The sequence below is a fragment of the Condylura cristata genome, unplaced genomic scaffold (genome assembly GCF_000260355.1).
Source record: "Condylura cristata isolate star-nosed mole 26May11 unplaced genomic scaffold, ConCri1.0 scaffold00026, whole genome shotgun sequence".
Taxonomy (NCBI): domain Eukaryota; kingdom Metazoa; phylum Chordata; class Mammalia; order Eulipotyphla; family Talpidae; genus Condylura; species Condylura cristata.
The window spans coordinates 21994022-22009685 of record NW_004567127.1 but is presented as its reverse complement, the minus strand read 5'-3'; the positions used below and the strand labels follow the sequence as shown (position 1 = coordinate 22009685).

General features: G+C 39.7%; 1 protein-coding gene across 2 annotated transcripts in view; it reads left to right on the top strand.

Moving 5' to 3' along the window:
* The window catches only part of LRRC8B (leucine rich repeat containing 8 family, member B), a 68557-nt gene that overhangs the window by 31345 nt on the left and 21548 nt on the right, over positions 1-15664 (top strand). The window contains exon 2 of one of the 2 annotated variants that reach the window (XM_012730158.1): positions 9937-9992. The exons of the other annotated variant lie outside the window; for it this stretch is intronic. The gene's annotated coding sequence lies outside the window, so the exon portion shown is untranslated. The remainder of the gene's footprint in view (positions 1-9936; positions 9993-15664) is intronic. 2 annotated transcript variants of the gene reach the window in all.

Genomic DNA, 15664 nt, shown 5'->3' with positions numbered 1-15664 from the left:
AGAAGCTTTTTTTATTTTTTAATATTTATTTTTATTTATGCTTACAGAACTGGGGTACAGGCCAGAGGTGTGGTGGGTGAGAGGATTCACCAGACACAGAGTGGGGAACAGAACAGGCACATCAACGAAGTACACTGCTGAGGGGAGCAGCTGGTGGGTCAGGAGAGGTCTGCCACGCCATGTGGGTCAGCTTCCTGGCCAGGGACGAACTTCTGCTGCAGTGGCTTTGGAGAGCTTCTTAATGCGGCGCTTTAACCTGTTGTGCCCACCAGGGAGAGTCCAAGATAAGCTTTTAAATGAACCGTGATTGAAGGCGTGTGATTAGTGCTATGAAAACAAGGGCTTTCAAGAGAACTAGAAGAACATGTTGAGAGAGGCCTGGTCAGGATGGCCAGAGAAAGCTTCCCTGAGGAAAGAACTCCTAAAAGCCATGCACTCAGGATGTCTGACTTAAATGACTGCCCTGATTGGGATTTGTTGGTGAACTAGGTCTTCTATGTGAACTACTTGGCATTTTCAAGTAGCAACTATTTTGATTAAGAATTAGGCTGTTGTTAGACAGTGCCAAGCTGCTGATGTTATAAGGAAGAAGATGTCTTTGGACTTTGTCCCCAGTTCCTTGCACAAAGTTCCCTAAATCCCTTGGATTTTTTTGATCTTGAAGCATCTTTTTGTTACTCTTAAGGAGACTTTTCTAGCTATAATTAAACTTAACCTAGTGAGGTGACTCTGGGTGGCTCTATGTGGGCTTAATGTGACTAGAGTCCAGAGGCACCAATCCTATAACTAGGGGTTGGAACTTTCACTGTATCCATGGGAGGGGGAAAGGGCTAAAGTCTTAAAACTGTCTGCTTTGTTGTGTTGTGTTTTGCATCATTTCTATCATTTCCCCTGATGTCTTATTTGGTTCCTCCTATAAGTGAGGCTCTCTGATATGCTTCTTCTTTCTTCTGACTTATTTCAATGAGCATAATTCCTTCTAGCTCAATCCGTGAGAGCTGGAGTAATCAACCTTGCCTATGTAGTAAAACTTGCATAAACTCCTCTAAACAGTCCAGGTTGGTGCTGGGAGGGAGGCATACTCAAAGTTGGTATCAAAACTCAACCAACACCACCATCTTGTCCCCTCACAACCATCTTTCATCCCTTCCATTTGATTGGTTATAGTTGTATATTTACAATATACCAGTAAATTGTACTCTTGAGTTCTTGAGTCATTCTGGTGAATTACCAAATTTAAAGAGAGGGTTATAGGAACCCCTTAATTTGTAATAAAATGAAACAGAAGTGTGGGTAGTCTAACATTGGTGTCTGGGGTCTGATGAGGGGCCAGTCTTGTGAGACTAAGTCCTTACACCTGTGGAGTCTTCCTAATTCTAGGTAGGTAGTGTCAGTATCAGAGTGCTTTGTGGATATGCTGTTGGAGGTAGAGAAGTGGTATAAAAAAAAATCTCATTTATTTTACTCTAAATGTAAACCAGATACTTCCTGTTACAGCAGAGGTACAGATGAAAACCAGTGATTTTTGACTACCAAGAGCTATTTACCAAGTTACAAGCTTGAAGCTCTCATTTATCAACAAGGTAGAAGTGAACTTTTTGCCTGAAACATAGATTGCATATGTGCTTGTTCTTTAAAAACTGACCTTTTATTTCTTAATCCTCTTACCTAATACTTCACTCCCCACACCTTCTTCCAAGGAAATGAGGAGCTTAGGTGTAGAAGAGATAAGCCGTGCTGGCTGCTTGGAAACTTCTAGCCCTTCCCTGAGTAGGGCAGAGGCTGACAGCATTTCACGAACACTATGAGCCAGAATTATGGCTGTTGTTTTCTTTCTTCTTTCTTTCTATAACCACTTGACAAGGGAAATGACCCATGTCAGTCCTTTACAGTAGAGTAAATTTGGAAAAGAATTTTGTACTCAAGTTGCCTTCTCAAAAGTTGCAATTCTGTGTTGGAAACAAAAGCAACTACAGTTCTGTGTCTGGGTTACATATTTCTGCCTTGGACCCCAGGACCTTTTTGACCTCGTAGTTGGACTTAAATGTTAGGGATACCAGTGACCTTGGAACTCTTGCTGTTTTGTTTCCTTGGAACCAAAGTGATATGAATAAAGCTAACTTCATGGGCTGTTTTGTTTCAATTTAAGATAATGTTCTAAGGCCAAAGGCATTCTCTTTGAAACGTACTTCACCAGCAAAAGAATTGGCTTTCTCTTTAAGGGTCCCCCCTTTACATGTATACTCCCCTTGAATGATTTCAGTGTACTTCCACAGTATTTGTTTTACCCGTGTTATCAATTGTTGGGGCTGGTGTGGTTGCCTATACTTTAAAGTCAAGGACAGGGAGGCCTGCCCGGGGTGTGTGATGTTCTTAGGCCCATAAGAGCAAGATGGAGGCAGTTCTGACACTCATCCCAGCGCATTCTGTGACCAGCGAAAACCAGGCCATGCCTGTCACTCTCACACGGAGGAGCAGTAGAAAAGGGAGGCTTCACTCCACAAGCAACGAGGCCCCTAGGATTGGGGGAACAAGATTTATAAAACCAAGTGAAGAAAAATAGGACAGTTTACACTTTCCAAAAGCAGTTACTGGACACTTCCGGGGCAGCCCTCGGACATGGGGGTGCAGACTCTGTTCCCAGAAGTGACTCATTGAGACGACAGCCGCTGACCAGGAAGTACCAGGAAACATCTGTAAAAATGGCTGGTTTCTGAGTGCACAGGCACCAGTAACTGGTAGAAACACAACAATTGGCTTTAAACATCCTCCTTCCTCGCCCACACAGCTGTAGTCCAAACTGTGGCCAAGCGCATGACCTACGCAGTGTGAGCTGAATGAAGCTAGCAGGACCGCTGCCTAATGTGTGATCCGAAGAAGCCGCACCGTGAGACCCCAGCACCGAGCAAAGCGTCCTTGCTCCCCGTTTCAGCCGTTCTGCTGTGAGCGAAGATCATAGAGTGTGATACAGTCGGTCCAGCCTTTTGTGCTCAATCCCTGGCGTTCCTGGAAAGGAATAGCAAAGAGCCAATAAAGCTGGAGAGCAGCTAGGTAGCTCTCATTTCAATCACTTATATGGGGCTCCTCCCTGAGGTACTGTGTTGTGCTTATAATAACAAAAACTAAATTAGGGGGCGAGATCAGTTTTAGAAAGGGCTCTGGTTGCAATATGAAACAGCTCTAAGGGGTGGAGGCAGGAGAGGAGGAAATTTCAGTGATTCTCCCAAAGGGTGGTAGCAAGCATGCAGAAAAAGGGTCTTGCTTGGAAAGGAACTGATTGATTTCAAGAAATAGAGAGGAGAAGATTTTAAGGTTAAGTGCCTGGGCTTGTGATGTTGCTGTCAACCTTCATTCTCTGTCATCTATCAGTCTCTATGGTACTATCAACTTCAGGGTCTCGAGGGGAATAGGCTTGGTATGTGTGAGTGATGAATGGAGCATTCAGTTTGGGACTTGTTATAGCTGAGTTGCTTCCCTGCAGCTTAGTAATAGAAAGATATTGGGGAGATGATTCTGGGAAACTGGGCTTACTGTGTAGTTTTGGGAAACATCTACCTAGAGGTGGTAGATGATACTTAAAAGGATTTTACCCAAGGAAAGCATATGCATGAGTAGGGAAACTGTTGACCAAGGACTGAATGTTAGTGAACCCCAAAATCAAGAAAGAACTTGATTTAGGACCCTGCCATGCTTCCCAGTTACCTTCTTACCCTCAATTTAAGTCACTGCTTTCTCTATGTTACCTGATGACCTTTACTTGCTATGACCCACTGTTTTACTCTATTCAGCAAGATTAATTTATTCATGAACAGCCATTCATTGTGTTCTATCTAAGAACACATACCTACACCATTCATCTTCAGGCTAATGCTGTTCCTGACGCTCTCACTTTTCTCTTTTAAAACCCCATTGAGTTCTCACCTTTTCAGAGTAATCTTGTCAGATAAGGTGTCCTGGGTTACAGCTGCAACTATTCAGCTCATAGGCAAGTAGAATGCTGGGAGGGAAGGATCTACTGGTCTTCTGGTTCTCTCGCCAACATTACAAGCGAGGATGTCAGGTCAAGTGAGGTGAAATGACTTGCCTGATAATATACTGTCACCTGATGGAAATTAGTGAGTAGAAAATGGGTCTCATGGTCTTGATTCTTCCCTGTGCCCATGCCCTGTTCCCTTAAGTGAAATAGCCAAGCTCATTGCATTTGCCTCATCCTCTATTACAGCCCTGTAAAAAGGCAGAGCAGCTATTTTTCTTGGTCAGCTCTCATTTGAAATGAATCACTGTCTTTATCCACTCAGGGCTTGAATGGACCTTTCCACCTATGTATCCAGAGGCCAAGGAAATAATAGACAGCCCACAAAGATGAGTTTCTTGTGAAAGTCTCAGGCATTGACTTATTAATATGAGTGCCCTGTAAGAATGTCTGCTATCACTAAGGCAGAGGATTCTAGTCATTCTCCTTTAGTCACTTCCCAACACACACCTGTCTGTCTGTCTGTCTGTCTCACACACCCACCCTGGACATGCACATATACACAGAGACTCTCTTCACATTCTCTACCCTCCCTCCTATCCCTGCCCTCTACCCCATTGTGAACCCCCTCTCTTCAGCACCTCCACACCCTATTAATCAGTCCTTGAAGTCTTCTGCTAAATTGACCACTTAAAAAAGATTAACAAGAGGATCAAATACTTTACACGTCAATCTGAAGCTATTAGTGCTTTTTGCAAACACATGGGCGTTTCAATGTTTATTTTAAGAAAGAAAATAAACTCTGATGTCCATGCTTACCTAGATAGTCACAGGAAGAGTTTGGAAAGGCTCCCTTTATATGTGGCTGTTTATCTAGTATAACAGATGACCCATGCCTTAGACATTCTCCCGGAGAATTAGTGGAATGATAATTCCTTCTAATTGAAGGTAACAAATTTGATAATTAAATATTGAACTTTTAGCACAATAACCTATGAATCGTGGGAAAAAGAAATTGGCACAGTAAAATTATCTTTTTATGTTGATATGTTTTCTGATACATCAAGCCACTTTATATTTAATCCACTTATATTTATTTTAATGTTGTAGCAAAGTTATCACTTTAACCACTTTGCAGTGTCCAATTCTGTGGTATCCACTTACAGTGGTATACCTTCACACTGCTATATAATTATAATTAGAGATTTAGAACATGACATTTGCTTGTTGAGCTTGATATATGAGGCTTGTCTGCAACATGAATCTTGATTAGGGAAATAGACATTGCATCAAAAGGTGGAGGTTACTTGCACAGGTTGTTTTAAATGTTGCATCACCATGTGTTTTTGGGGCTTCAATATACTTTTTCTTTGTGGTACATCGAATAACTGAGATGAGTTGTATTTCTGTTTAATAACACTTTCTAGTAATTGGAATCATGTGATAAACTACAAAATCTGTCATGGAAATCACTACCTTAATAACAAACTCATAACATCCAACATGGTTTTTCTTTAAGAATGATATTTGAAAGTTAGCCTTTAGTAGGTTAATATTAAGATAAAGCGATAATGCTCTATTAAATTATCACTTCTGAGCGCTTACCTTGTGCCTGTTGCTGTAGTAAGCATTTGATTAGTTGCAAAGTCTTTTAATTCTTATTAACTTATTAACAACTCCTTTATCCCTGTTTCACAGATGAGAAAATTGATGCTAAGATGAAGTAGGCAGTAAATGATAAAGTCAGAACTCAATCTGATCCTATCTGTTCTGTACATGCCCATTCAGTTCTCTTAAATATCCTTAAGAGTTTTAGGTGATAAAAAATAGGACCCAAAAATTAACTGACATATTGAAAGTAATTAACATATTGAAGGCATATAATATTCCTTTAGTAACTCAGGAAGGTAATATATACGAGATAGGGTATTAATTTTTTTTAACCACATTTTGATTGGATGGCTATCTGTAGGGACCCCACATACAATACTGTTGAAATGCAGCTTAAATTCCAGTTATTCCTCTTGTTATTAAACTGGTAAGGAGATGTTTCTCTGTTAGTAGTTGTTCCAAGAGTTCACACCTTGGCTGGCTATCTACCATGTCGATCTTAATTACATAATAGAGGCAGGCAGGCAGGATGAAGCAATGTTTCATTATGTGGAATACTGAGTAATGAGCTAGAAAAACTATGTAGATCTCATTTTTAGATTGGTTCTTTTACTGTCCCTAAAAGAATGTAGGTTTTTTTTTTAGATGAGAGATACCATTTTCTATATTAAACTCCTTTTTATATAGCTCATTGGCATGGCGGAGAAGCAGATGGCTCTTAGTCAGAGCTGGTGTGAATGCTGGGTTTACTTTCTGAGCTTGCACAAGTTTCCTAGTCTCTCCAACCTCCAGCTTTCTCACCTTGAGACTGAGATCGTAATACCAATCTCACCAAACATAGTTAAAGGTGGTCTTCCCCTTTCCAACTCCCCCACCTTTTTCCATTCACCAGGCTGATTTTTATTGCAAGGGTATTTGACTTTCGTCATTCAGCTAAGAATATGTTATAGAAGATGTAATATCCTTCACGGCATTCCCTATCAGAAGTAACTGGTTCTGTGAGACTGAAATCATCTGAGAGTACGCCATATTGTCAGCTGGACAAACTCACAGGCTTGTGAATTATCATATTTCTGGAGTACCTAACATGTGCCAAACCATGGGGAGATAAGAAATATCTTTGCCTTTTCAGAATCCATGGTCTGGGAGAGGGTAGATAGGGCAGCTGTGAGCACAAAGGGCATGATATTGGCCTGTGGGGATGGAGCCCAATAGTCCACTGATCCCACCTTATTCCTGTTGTATCCGACTGTTTTCTAACTTGTAAAATAAGAGCAATTGTGACGTCATCCTCTGATAAGATACTAAAGCCTTTGGGAATGCTATCACATTTATCCAGCCATCCATCCCCGATTCAAGATGACTCATCATCATTATAATGCCACCCGCCTTGCAGAATTTGACAGCAGTTCTCTGACCAGGTGTGTGAAATGTCACATTGGGTGGGCAAATTGGCAAGAGTGAATGTTCCTCCTCTCTCCTGAAAGCCAAAGGCTTAGCCTTTGCTTCTAAAACTCTGTACCTGTCATGGGTTGATGGAAATGCCCTAAGCTCTGTCCACTTTGCTTTGTCACTCTTCCAGACCCATTCTTCCCCCGTGCTCTTGTTTCCTATTGTGAGGTGAATTGGTGTTCGTTATTCACTCAGTAATTAGTTCTTGTACATTTATGGTAGCAAAAGGGGTAAAACTGAGACATGGAGGCATCTAAGTGGGTCAGTAACTTGCCAGCCTTGGTACACTAACAATTTGGTGCCACTTGGAGTATTACTCCCTCAATACTTGCTCATGAGATTTCTGAGAATCTGAGTTCTACGTGAGAGAGAAGACGGTAGCCGAGGGACTACTCTAATGGGGGCTGCCGATTCCCAGGGTCTCAGATGAACAGAGGAAAAATAGCAGACTCCTTATTTGTTTCCCAACCATATTCTGTACTCTCCCTGAGAAATATTCTGGTAGATACTATTTTTCTTTAATCTCATTAAACTTCTAAAGATGTTTTAAACACCCCATTGTTGAATCATTATTTGGAAGCTGCTTTAATAGCCATGTTCTGAACCTAGCCCTAGAAAGAGGCAGTGTGCTTGATCCAGGGGATATAGATAAATAGGATGCAGCCTCAGTCCTCAAGTACCTCAAAGAGGCAGTAGCTTAAAATACACTGTGAAACCCTGTGAGAGAACTACTAGCAAAGTGTTGCAGGAACACAGATGGAAGAGCAATGGATTCAAGCTGTGGAGGGCAGGGTGTCTTATGGAGGTGATTCCTGGAGGTGACCTCAGGGTGGGACAGATGTGAACTGAAGTGTTCCTCTTTCAGGTCCATTGGCATTCATAGTTTGACTGTTTCAAATTGATGAAAATAGGATACACTGGTTTTACATACTTAAAGCCTTAAGTTTAGAGAACTGTACAAAGCAAATATTGTCATGATTTTAGCCATCTCTGACCTGTAAAATGAGACAAATGACTACACAAATTCGTGACTCCTTCTGAAAAATGGAAAGGAAACTTAAGGATTCTATTCAATCATTCCTAAAAGACAAGTTTTCCCAAATACAGAGCAAGTTACAGTTTCCCAATGTTTATTGCAGTTCTCTGCTTGAATACAGAAGGCTTTGTTTTGTCAGTCCCCACTATCTCTGCTAAGGAAATAAGAGCATCTCTTTCGGTTTTCAAAGTAAAAGCTTTGGGACCTTTTGTTTTACTATCTGAAAGCCGATTGTTCCCTATTGTTCCTTATCCACAGTCACTAGGGAGTATTCCCTAATACTCCTCTTTGGGGACATTGTGAATGCAGCTCTTATTTGAGAAAGAGAATGCTCCGTGTAGGCTGCCATCTCCAAATCACCCAGAATACATTTTTTTAGATTATCTTGGAGTCGCCTTCTAAGTGAAAATGTCTGTCACGTCAAGGATCTCTCTCTAGTTACTAGATCTCATTTTGCAGGTCAGATAGGGCAAGAATCACTCAGTCTTGCCACTAAGAAGAAAAATGTTTTTGAGGGGATAGTAATGCCAGTTTTATAATACTCATTAGCATAGCAAACTGGAGGGCCCCTGTGCCAGCAGCCTGGCTCAGCAGCTGGCTGTGTCGGAATTGCTGTGACAATCCAGTCCTGATTTTATCCTGCCTAATATTTATTCTATTCTCAGAAGCATTGCTATTTAGAATTTTCACAATTTCATCTCCAACTTGTACTTTTGTTTGCTGCTGGGGAGAAAAAAAGATGAAAACTTGTTTCCCATAGTTTCTAAAATTAGTTTGAAGGATTTGGTTTTAGCTTGGAGAAAGAAACGCAGCTACATTTTGTTGTTTTGATTTAACTTGACAGCAATGGCTTCACTTGACATGACAAGTTGTCATTATCAGAGAGCTTTCATTAAGTTCTACATTTATATCTTTTCAGCAAAATAGTCCTCTGGTTTAAGTAAATGTTAAGTAGAAAAGAGGAATGAAGCCACATGTACCCCAACTCAAAAATTACAAAAATAGATCATTTTTCAAGTATGTGCTTAGCAAAGATTTTTGATGATTATCTTACATTTGGAGGGGGTGCGACTCATATGTTGCTCATAGGAAAGAAAATTTGTGTAATTCCCTTCTTGGGAAACAATTTGATGCTGTCTGTAAGAGGCCTTGAAACTCATATTCTTTGACCTGTTATTCTCAGTTTTGGAGGTTTGTGCAAAGGAAAATCATTTGAAGCATACAGAGACGTTTACAGCACTCATCATAATAAAGAGGGTAAATTTAATATTTAGTAGGGAAATGATTTTGTAAACTATAATATGTTCATGTATGATATATGTAAATCTCATCAAAAATGCGATTTAAGGAAACTATGTCAAAGAAATGCTATGTTAAATAATCAGAGGTCAAAAGAGATCTCAATGCTGTACCATTGAATTTGACATACTTGTGTATAAATAGCAGCCAACGAAGAAAAATTAGAAACCAAAGGAACCAGAAGGGAGAAAACTATCCCAAATACTAAGCTCTTGTACCCCCATACTTCCCATATTATATCCTTTATAAAATGAGTGATGCCTCAGATATTATGCTTACTGCGCTCTTCATTAAAAGTTGAGTATGTTATGCCTTATGAATTGCTGTGGTGATGAAATTAAATGTGGGACTTGTGAACTGATCTGTTTCTCTCCCAGGTATGTGAAGACACAGTTTATGAATGGTTGATAGATGATCTGTTTAACAGTACACTTTTAAAAGTTATCTTTTACATGTTTCATAAAGTTATTATAGATGTTGGAAAGTTTAGGCCACCTAAGTGGGCAAATTGTCTTGCAGCCCTGTGATGCAAAAATATAACAATATATTTATGATTTCTCTTCAGGAAATTTTCAAATAGAAACTAATTTGCAGAGTTTCCAGTGGACCAACATTCACAGGGTAAGATTAACATTTTGAACTGTGAACATATGGCTGAGATAATTACTATTACATTGGTAGGTTGGGGCAAATAAATATTGAATATTTAGTACGTAAAAGAAATTATTATTCTTATAGACATTTTGAATGAAATCCTTTTGATGTTTTTAAACTAGTTAATAAGTCAAAAATTAAGTCTGTATACATGTCAGTAAAATGTCATCTTCCCGTCTTTTCTTAGTTTTACACATAGAAACTTTTGTTTGACAATTGTCATTTTCTTAACATTGAAGATCTAAAGAATATGATCAAAAGACTTAGATCCATGATCCTCTGTCTATGTTTTTCTGAGTTTTGCTAAGGTGGCATTTTTAATGTACAGAATCAGTCTGCGATCATCCCATAAATAAAAGATGACCATGCTTTCCTCGAATGCGTAAGTCAGAAATAAACAAGCCCCTATACCAGGTTGCTTCCTGAAAACATCATTCATCTTTTATAGTTGTGGAAGATTTGTCCTAAATTAGCTCTGTGGCAGAGCTTTTGACTTTGATACCATGAATGATTAATGTGTACACTATGTTAAGTAGCCTGACTCGCTAGTGTCATGAATATAATGAGTGTTTTAAAAGTGTGACACACATATAGTCTACGAGAAGGAGTGGATAGGACAGTGGGTCTGTCCCTTCTTTATCTTCAACACCCTTATAGATGAAGATGTTGATCCTTTGAATTCTTGATTATGCCCATGTATCCCTACTGATTCATTGAGTTGAATATGAATTTTTAAAAGCTAGAAACATAAGCTATTCCTCCACTTAAGACTCTTCAGTGACTTTTCCATAACTCCTGGACTACTTAATACCCAAACTCTCTGGGCTGCTGTTCCTCTTCACCTTTCTCCAGGCCCCTAACATTCCTGCAGGGTGGCTTCCTCTCTGATGCTCACATATCCTGAGCTTCGTATTTCCTGGCCTACCACAATCTTCCCTAATATTATCACCCAACTAACTCCATTTAGAGCTCTGTTCTAACACAGAAATGTTCTGGATGAGATTTGTGACTTAGGATACAAGACCTTTTTTATTTTATTAGTATTAATTATGCTAAGTGGCCAGAATCAATGCTACCAACTTCCCAGTTCTTTTTAAGTAGAAAACTAAGTCAGAACCCCACATGCTACTATCCTGGGACCACAGAGCAGCTCAGAACTTCAGTTTCCTTGCTTGTAAATAGTTAATCTCCTATCACTATAGTTTCTTACTGGATGAAATACTCCATATGATTTTGTGAAAGATCAAATTAGAAGAAGCAAATCAAATGATGATCTCTGCCATCAAGCAGTCTTGTAAGGAGAACATTCGTAATTCACAAAAGACAGTATGGGGACTGGGTTTGGCTGTGCTTTAGGGCTTCCTTACTGTGGGGTGATTTGAGGGGATCAGGAACACACTTTTATAAACAATGAAAATGCAGAGAAGGGTTTGAGGTCCCCCTTTTTAAAAAAGATTTATTTATCTATACAGAACTGGGGTATAAGCCAGAGGTGCAAGGGTGATTAGAGGATTCACCAGAGACAGAGTGGGGAGCAAAGCAGACCGATTGATGAAGTACACTGCGGGTGGGTCAGGAGAGGTCTGCTGCTCCATGTGGATCACCTCCCTGGCTGGGAATTGAACTTGTGTTAAAGTGGCTTTGCTTCTTAGTGCTGTTCTTCAACCCACTGCACCACCAGGGAGCCCCCCGCCTTTTTTTAAAATAAAGAAATACTTCATCAGTTCTCTAAGTCTACTTTTTTCCAGTAGTCAACTTATTTTGTTTATAGTATGCCTTCTGTATACACATTCCAAAAATTATGTAGCAAGTGGTAGTATGCATGTTGGTGTTAATATTGTAATATTGTGCCTGCCACATCTTTTATCTTGAATGTATTCTACATAATTTGGTAATAGTAAAAGTATCTAAGAACAGAAAGGTTTTTTCTTTTAAAAGATAATTACCATCTAAATTAAACACTTAATTCCAAAACCATCCCAAACTAGGGAAAGTGAAGCAATGTTTCTTAGCATTCAGAACAACTCAGATTTAATCAGGACTTTTAGAATTGCTCCTATGGTCTTAATTGTCATATTCAGTAACTTTCTCCTGGGGCTTCAGATGATTAGGGTAATTTTCCTAATATTTAGAATATTGTTGATGATTGTTAGCGGACCCATTACCGCTCTTCAGATTTGGATCAGAAACCACAGAGAAGTGCTTACATGTTGTTCTTTGGTTTCTCTGCTTTACTAGCTGTGGTATCAGGTGCCTTCTGGGAGCTCAGTGATTTCTGTGCTCTGAAAACACTGCTTCTCCTTCACCTCACTGACCCTGTTTCCCTGTGCTCCATATTCCTTCTTGTCTGATAGTCGTCCCTTTTTTATTGTATTACCTACAGGAGAGAGAATCTGTCCAAAGCAACCGAAATGGTGTGGGGTAAGGATGGACCTTCTAAGGATGGACCTTAAAAAGACATGTGGTTTCTGCTTTTGTGTGTTTGCAATGTTCCTTCTCAGCCACCTTGCTGTATGGAAGCTTGAGGAAGGGCAGGGACCCTGGACATTAGCCTATACTGAGTTTCCAGACAGCAGGCAGCCCAAGTGCCTGACTGAACTTTCCAGTCACCCCAGTTTCCAGCCAACATCATGTGAAACAACTGTCTCTTCCTCCCACAGAACCATGAGAAATGATGAATGGTGGTTTCAGTTGCCAAGTTTGGGGATGGTTTTTTACATAGCAATGAAGAAGCAAAGCAAAAAGCAGTACTTAGAAATGGGGGCTGCCATATCAAAACATCTGCAATTTACTTTGAGACCCCGGCGCAGTGATGGCCTGAAAGGAAGTAAGAAGACTTTTAAAGGTAGATGAAGAACCAGGAGGAAACTGCTATTGAAACATATATAGGGACAGAAGAATTGACAGAACTGACAGGTCTAGCTGTAACCTGTAAAATAGAACATGGGCCTAGTGGATTTGTGGATCTAGCTTAGGAGATTTTCCTGCAGAATCTTGTAGTGCCCACTAAACCTTTTTTAAAACCAGTTATGACCAAAGTATTGCAAAAAAAGAGATGAATTAAAGAAAGAACTGTTCAGATTTTAAGTAGACTTTAGAGAATGTACTTCCAACCCAGAATTTTCTAGGATTATAAATGATATGTTTCTATTTCGCAGCTCCACTGCGTAGCAAAAGTAAGAAATAGTCTCAGGTTGAAATATAAGATCCATAGCACCACTGCCAATAAAACCTGGTCTCAAGGAACAAATAAGTCAGGGCATAGCTGCGGGGTGCTGTCTGAAGGCTTCAAGAAGAGTAAAGCTGTCCCTCCTTGATGCTCTCCGCTGGCTAGAAGGGCGTCTAAGAATTTTATGGTGTTACCCCAGAGCTCCCTTTAGATTTAGATAAAATCCTGGACCTCAAGCCTCACCTTGAGGCCTTAGTGGGATGAAACTTTTGGGAGACTTAGGACAGGGTGAATGTGTTTTGCAGGTAGAAAGGAGATACATCATTTGTGGGCAAAGAATACTTGGATGAATTAAATGGCTGCACATTCTTTGTCATGATTCCCATTGAATGGCATTTCTTTAGTGTCCTCTTGAATCTGGGCTGGCTATGTGACTCCTGTGACTTATCGTGAGTTGCGGAGGTGACACTGTATGGGTTCAAGATGTGTACCATAAAGGAATCACAGCTTTCACCTGTGCTCAGAATTCACTGCCTTGCCATGTTATGTGAGGACAGACAAATAGCTACATATTTCAGACCTGCAGTGAGCACCAGCCACCAGCCTGATGAATGAGGACATTTTGGACTTGGCAGCCAGCCCTGTGGCAGCCATCTTGGTACCAGGCAACACCATGAACTAAAAGAACTACACACAGAATCACAAGAAATAAAGCCACACTGTTTTTATTTTAACCAATACAGTTTAGAATATGCAGAATAATTTGCCAAAACGCCTTCCCATCTCTATGCTGCTGAGTCCTTGCCTTCCCCAACGAAGACTCTATCACCTTAAATACTCCCTGTCATCTGAACAGATTTGCTCTGCCTGCTGTGTATTTTTACATTCAATTGTTTATTATGTGAATATTTATCATACACATGTACGGGGAAACTGTGGAAGATACTATAATGCCATAGAATCAAAATCTGAAGTATTTGACTCATGCTTTGCAATAGAACTTGTTCTCCAAATTTGCTAAGCAGTGTTGAATTCTCAGTTAGTGAAAATTCTCCTTTGCGAATGGATAGCAATATGATCCCTTTTGATTTCTGGCCGACATGATTGAAGTAGCCTTTTAACTGGCACCCTTGTTTTCAATCCCTCAAGTCCACCCTACAAATCTCTATAGTTCACACCCACTGTTCTACTCACTACTCACGGAGAAGACATAACTTATTTTTGCAGACTGTGAGGAGGGGCCTTCCCCCACTGAGGGAAACTTCCAAGAAGACTTGAAAGGTAGATGCTTTCCCCAGATATTGTATTGCCAATCTATCTTGTGAGCTGTCCCTTCCCGGGAGACAGGAATTCTGTTTCTTAGAACAATTGAAATTTTCTGTGAGTGAGACCTGGATTGAAGTTTCTTGTAAACTTAAGACAGTGAGAACAACTATCTTAGATTAACAATTTTTAAACAATTGTTTCTGCACCAACAGCATTGATAACAACTAAGAATCTGTTAGGAATGCACATTCTTTTTTCTTTTAACTTGAAAATGTCTTTATTTTTCCTCACACTTAATTGCTCAGTAAAGTGAGTCAGAAGGAAAAAGAAGAGCATTGGATGGTTTCATTTATAGGAGGGGTATAAAGAAACCAAATAAAAAGTCAAGAAAAAGACAAAAATTACAAGCTGATCATAGATATAAGGCATTCATGTTGCTGCAAATGGCATGAATTTGTCTTTTTTGGTTACTGAGTATGTTCCATCATGTAAATATCCTACAACTTAAAAATATATATATTACATCATCCTTCATTTTTGTACAATGTATGTTTTCCCTGTGAAATGTCCATCACCAATTTACCTGCACACCGTCACCATAGTCACTTTTGCTCTTCCCACGCCTCTCTTGATCCTTCCCTGTTCCTCCCCTACAAAATGCCTCTGATCTATAGTTGCCTGATGATTTCTATTTTTATTTTATTATAGTTACCTTTTTTCCCCCTGATTACTTATTTGGTTCTCTACATTCTTCCTATAAGTGAGATCATTTGATATTTTTCTCTTTCTTTCTGGCTTATCTCACTGAGCTCCATTCATGTTGCTGTGAGGGCATTAATGTATCCTTTTTGATATAGTCTGTTTACACAAGGAATATTACTAACAATGAAAATGGATATACCACAACTTTTTGATCCATTCATCTGTTTTGGAGCATTTGGATTATTTCCATATCTTGGCTTTTGTAAATAGTGCTACAATAAACATGAATGCAGGTTTATTTGTTGTTTTTTTTAAATTAGTGTTGCTGTGTTCTTTGGGTAGACTGAGTGGAACCACTGGATCATATGGTAGTCTCATTTTTGTGTTCTGGGGAACCTCCACAGAACTTTAGGAATGCATGTTCTTGGGACCTATCAGACCTAATGAGGTAAAAAATGAGTAAAGCCAATCACTGGTGTTTTAATAAGTTTTATTAACATTA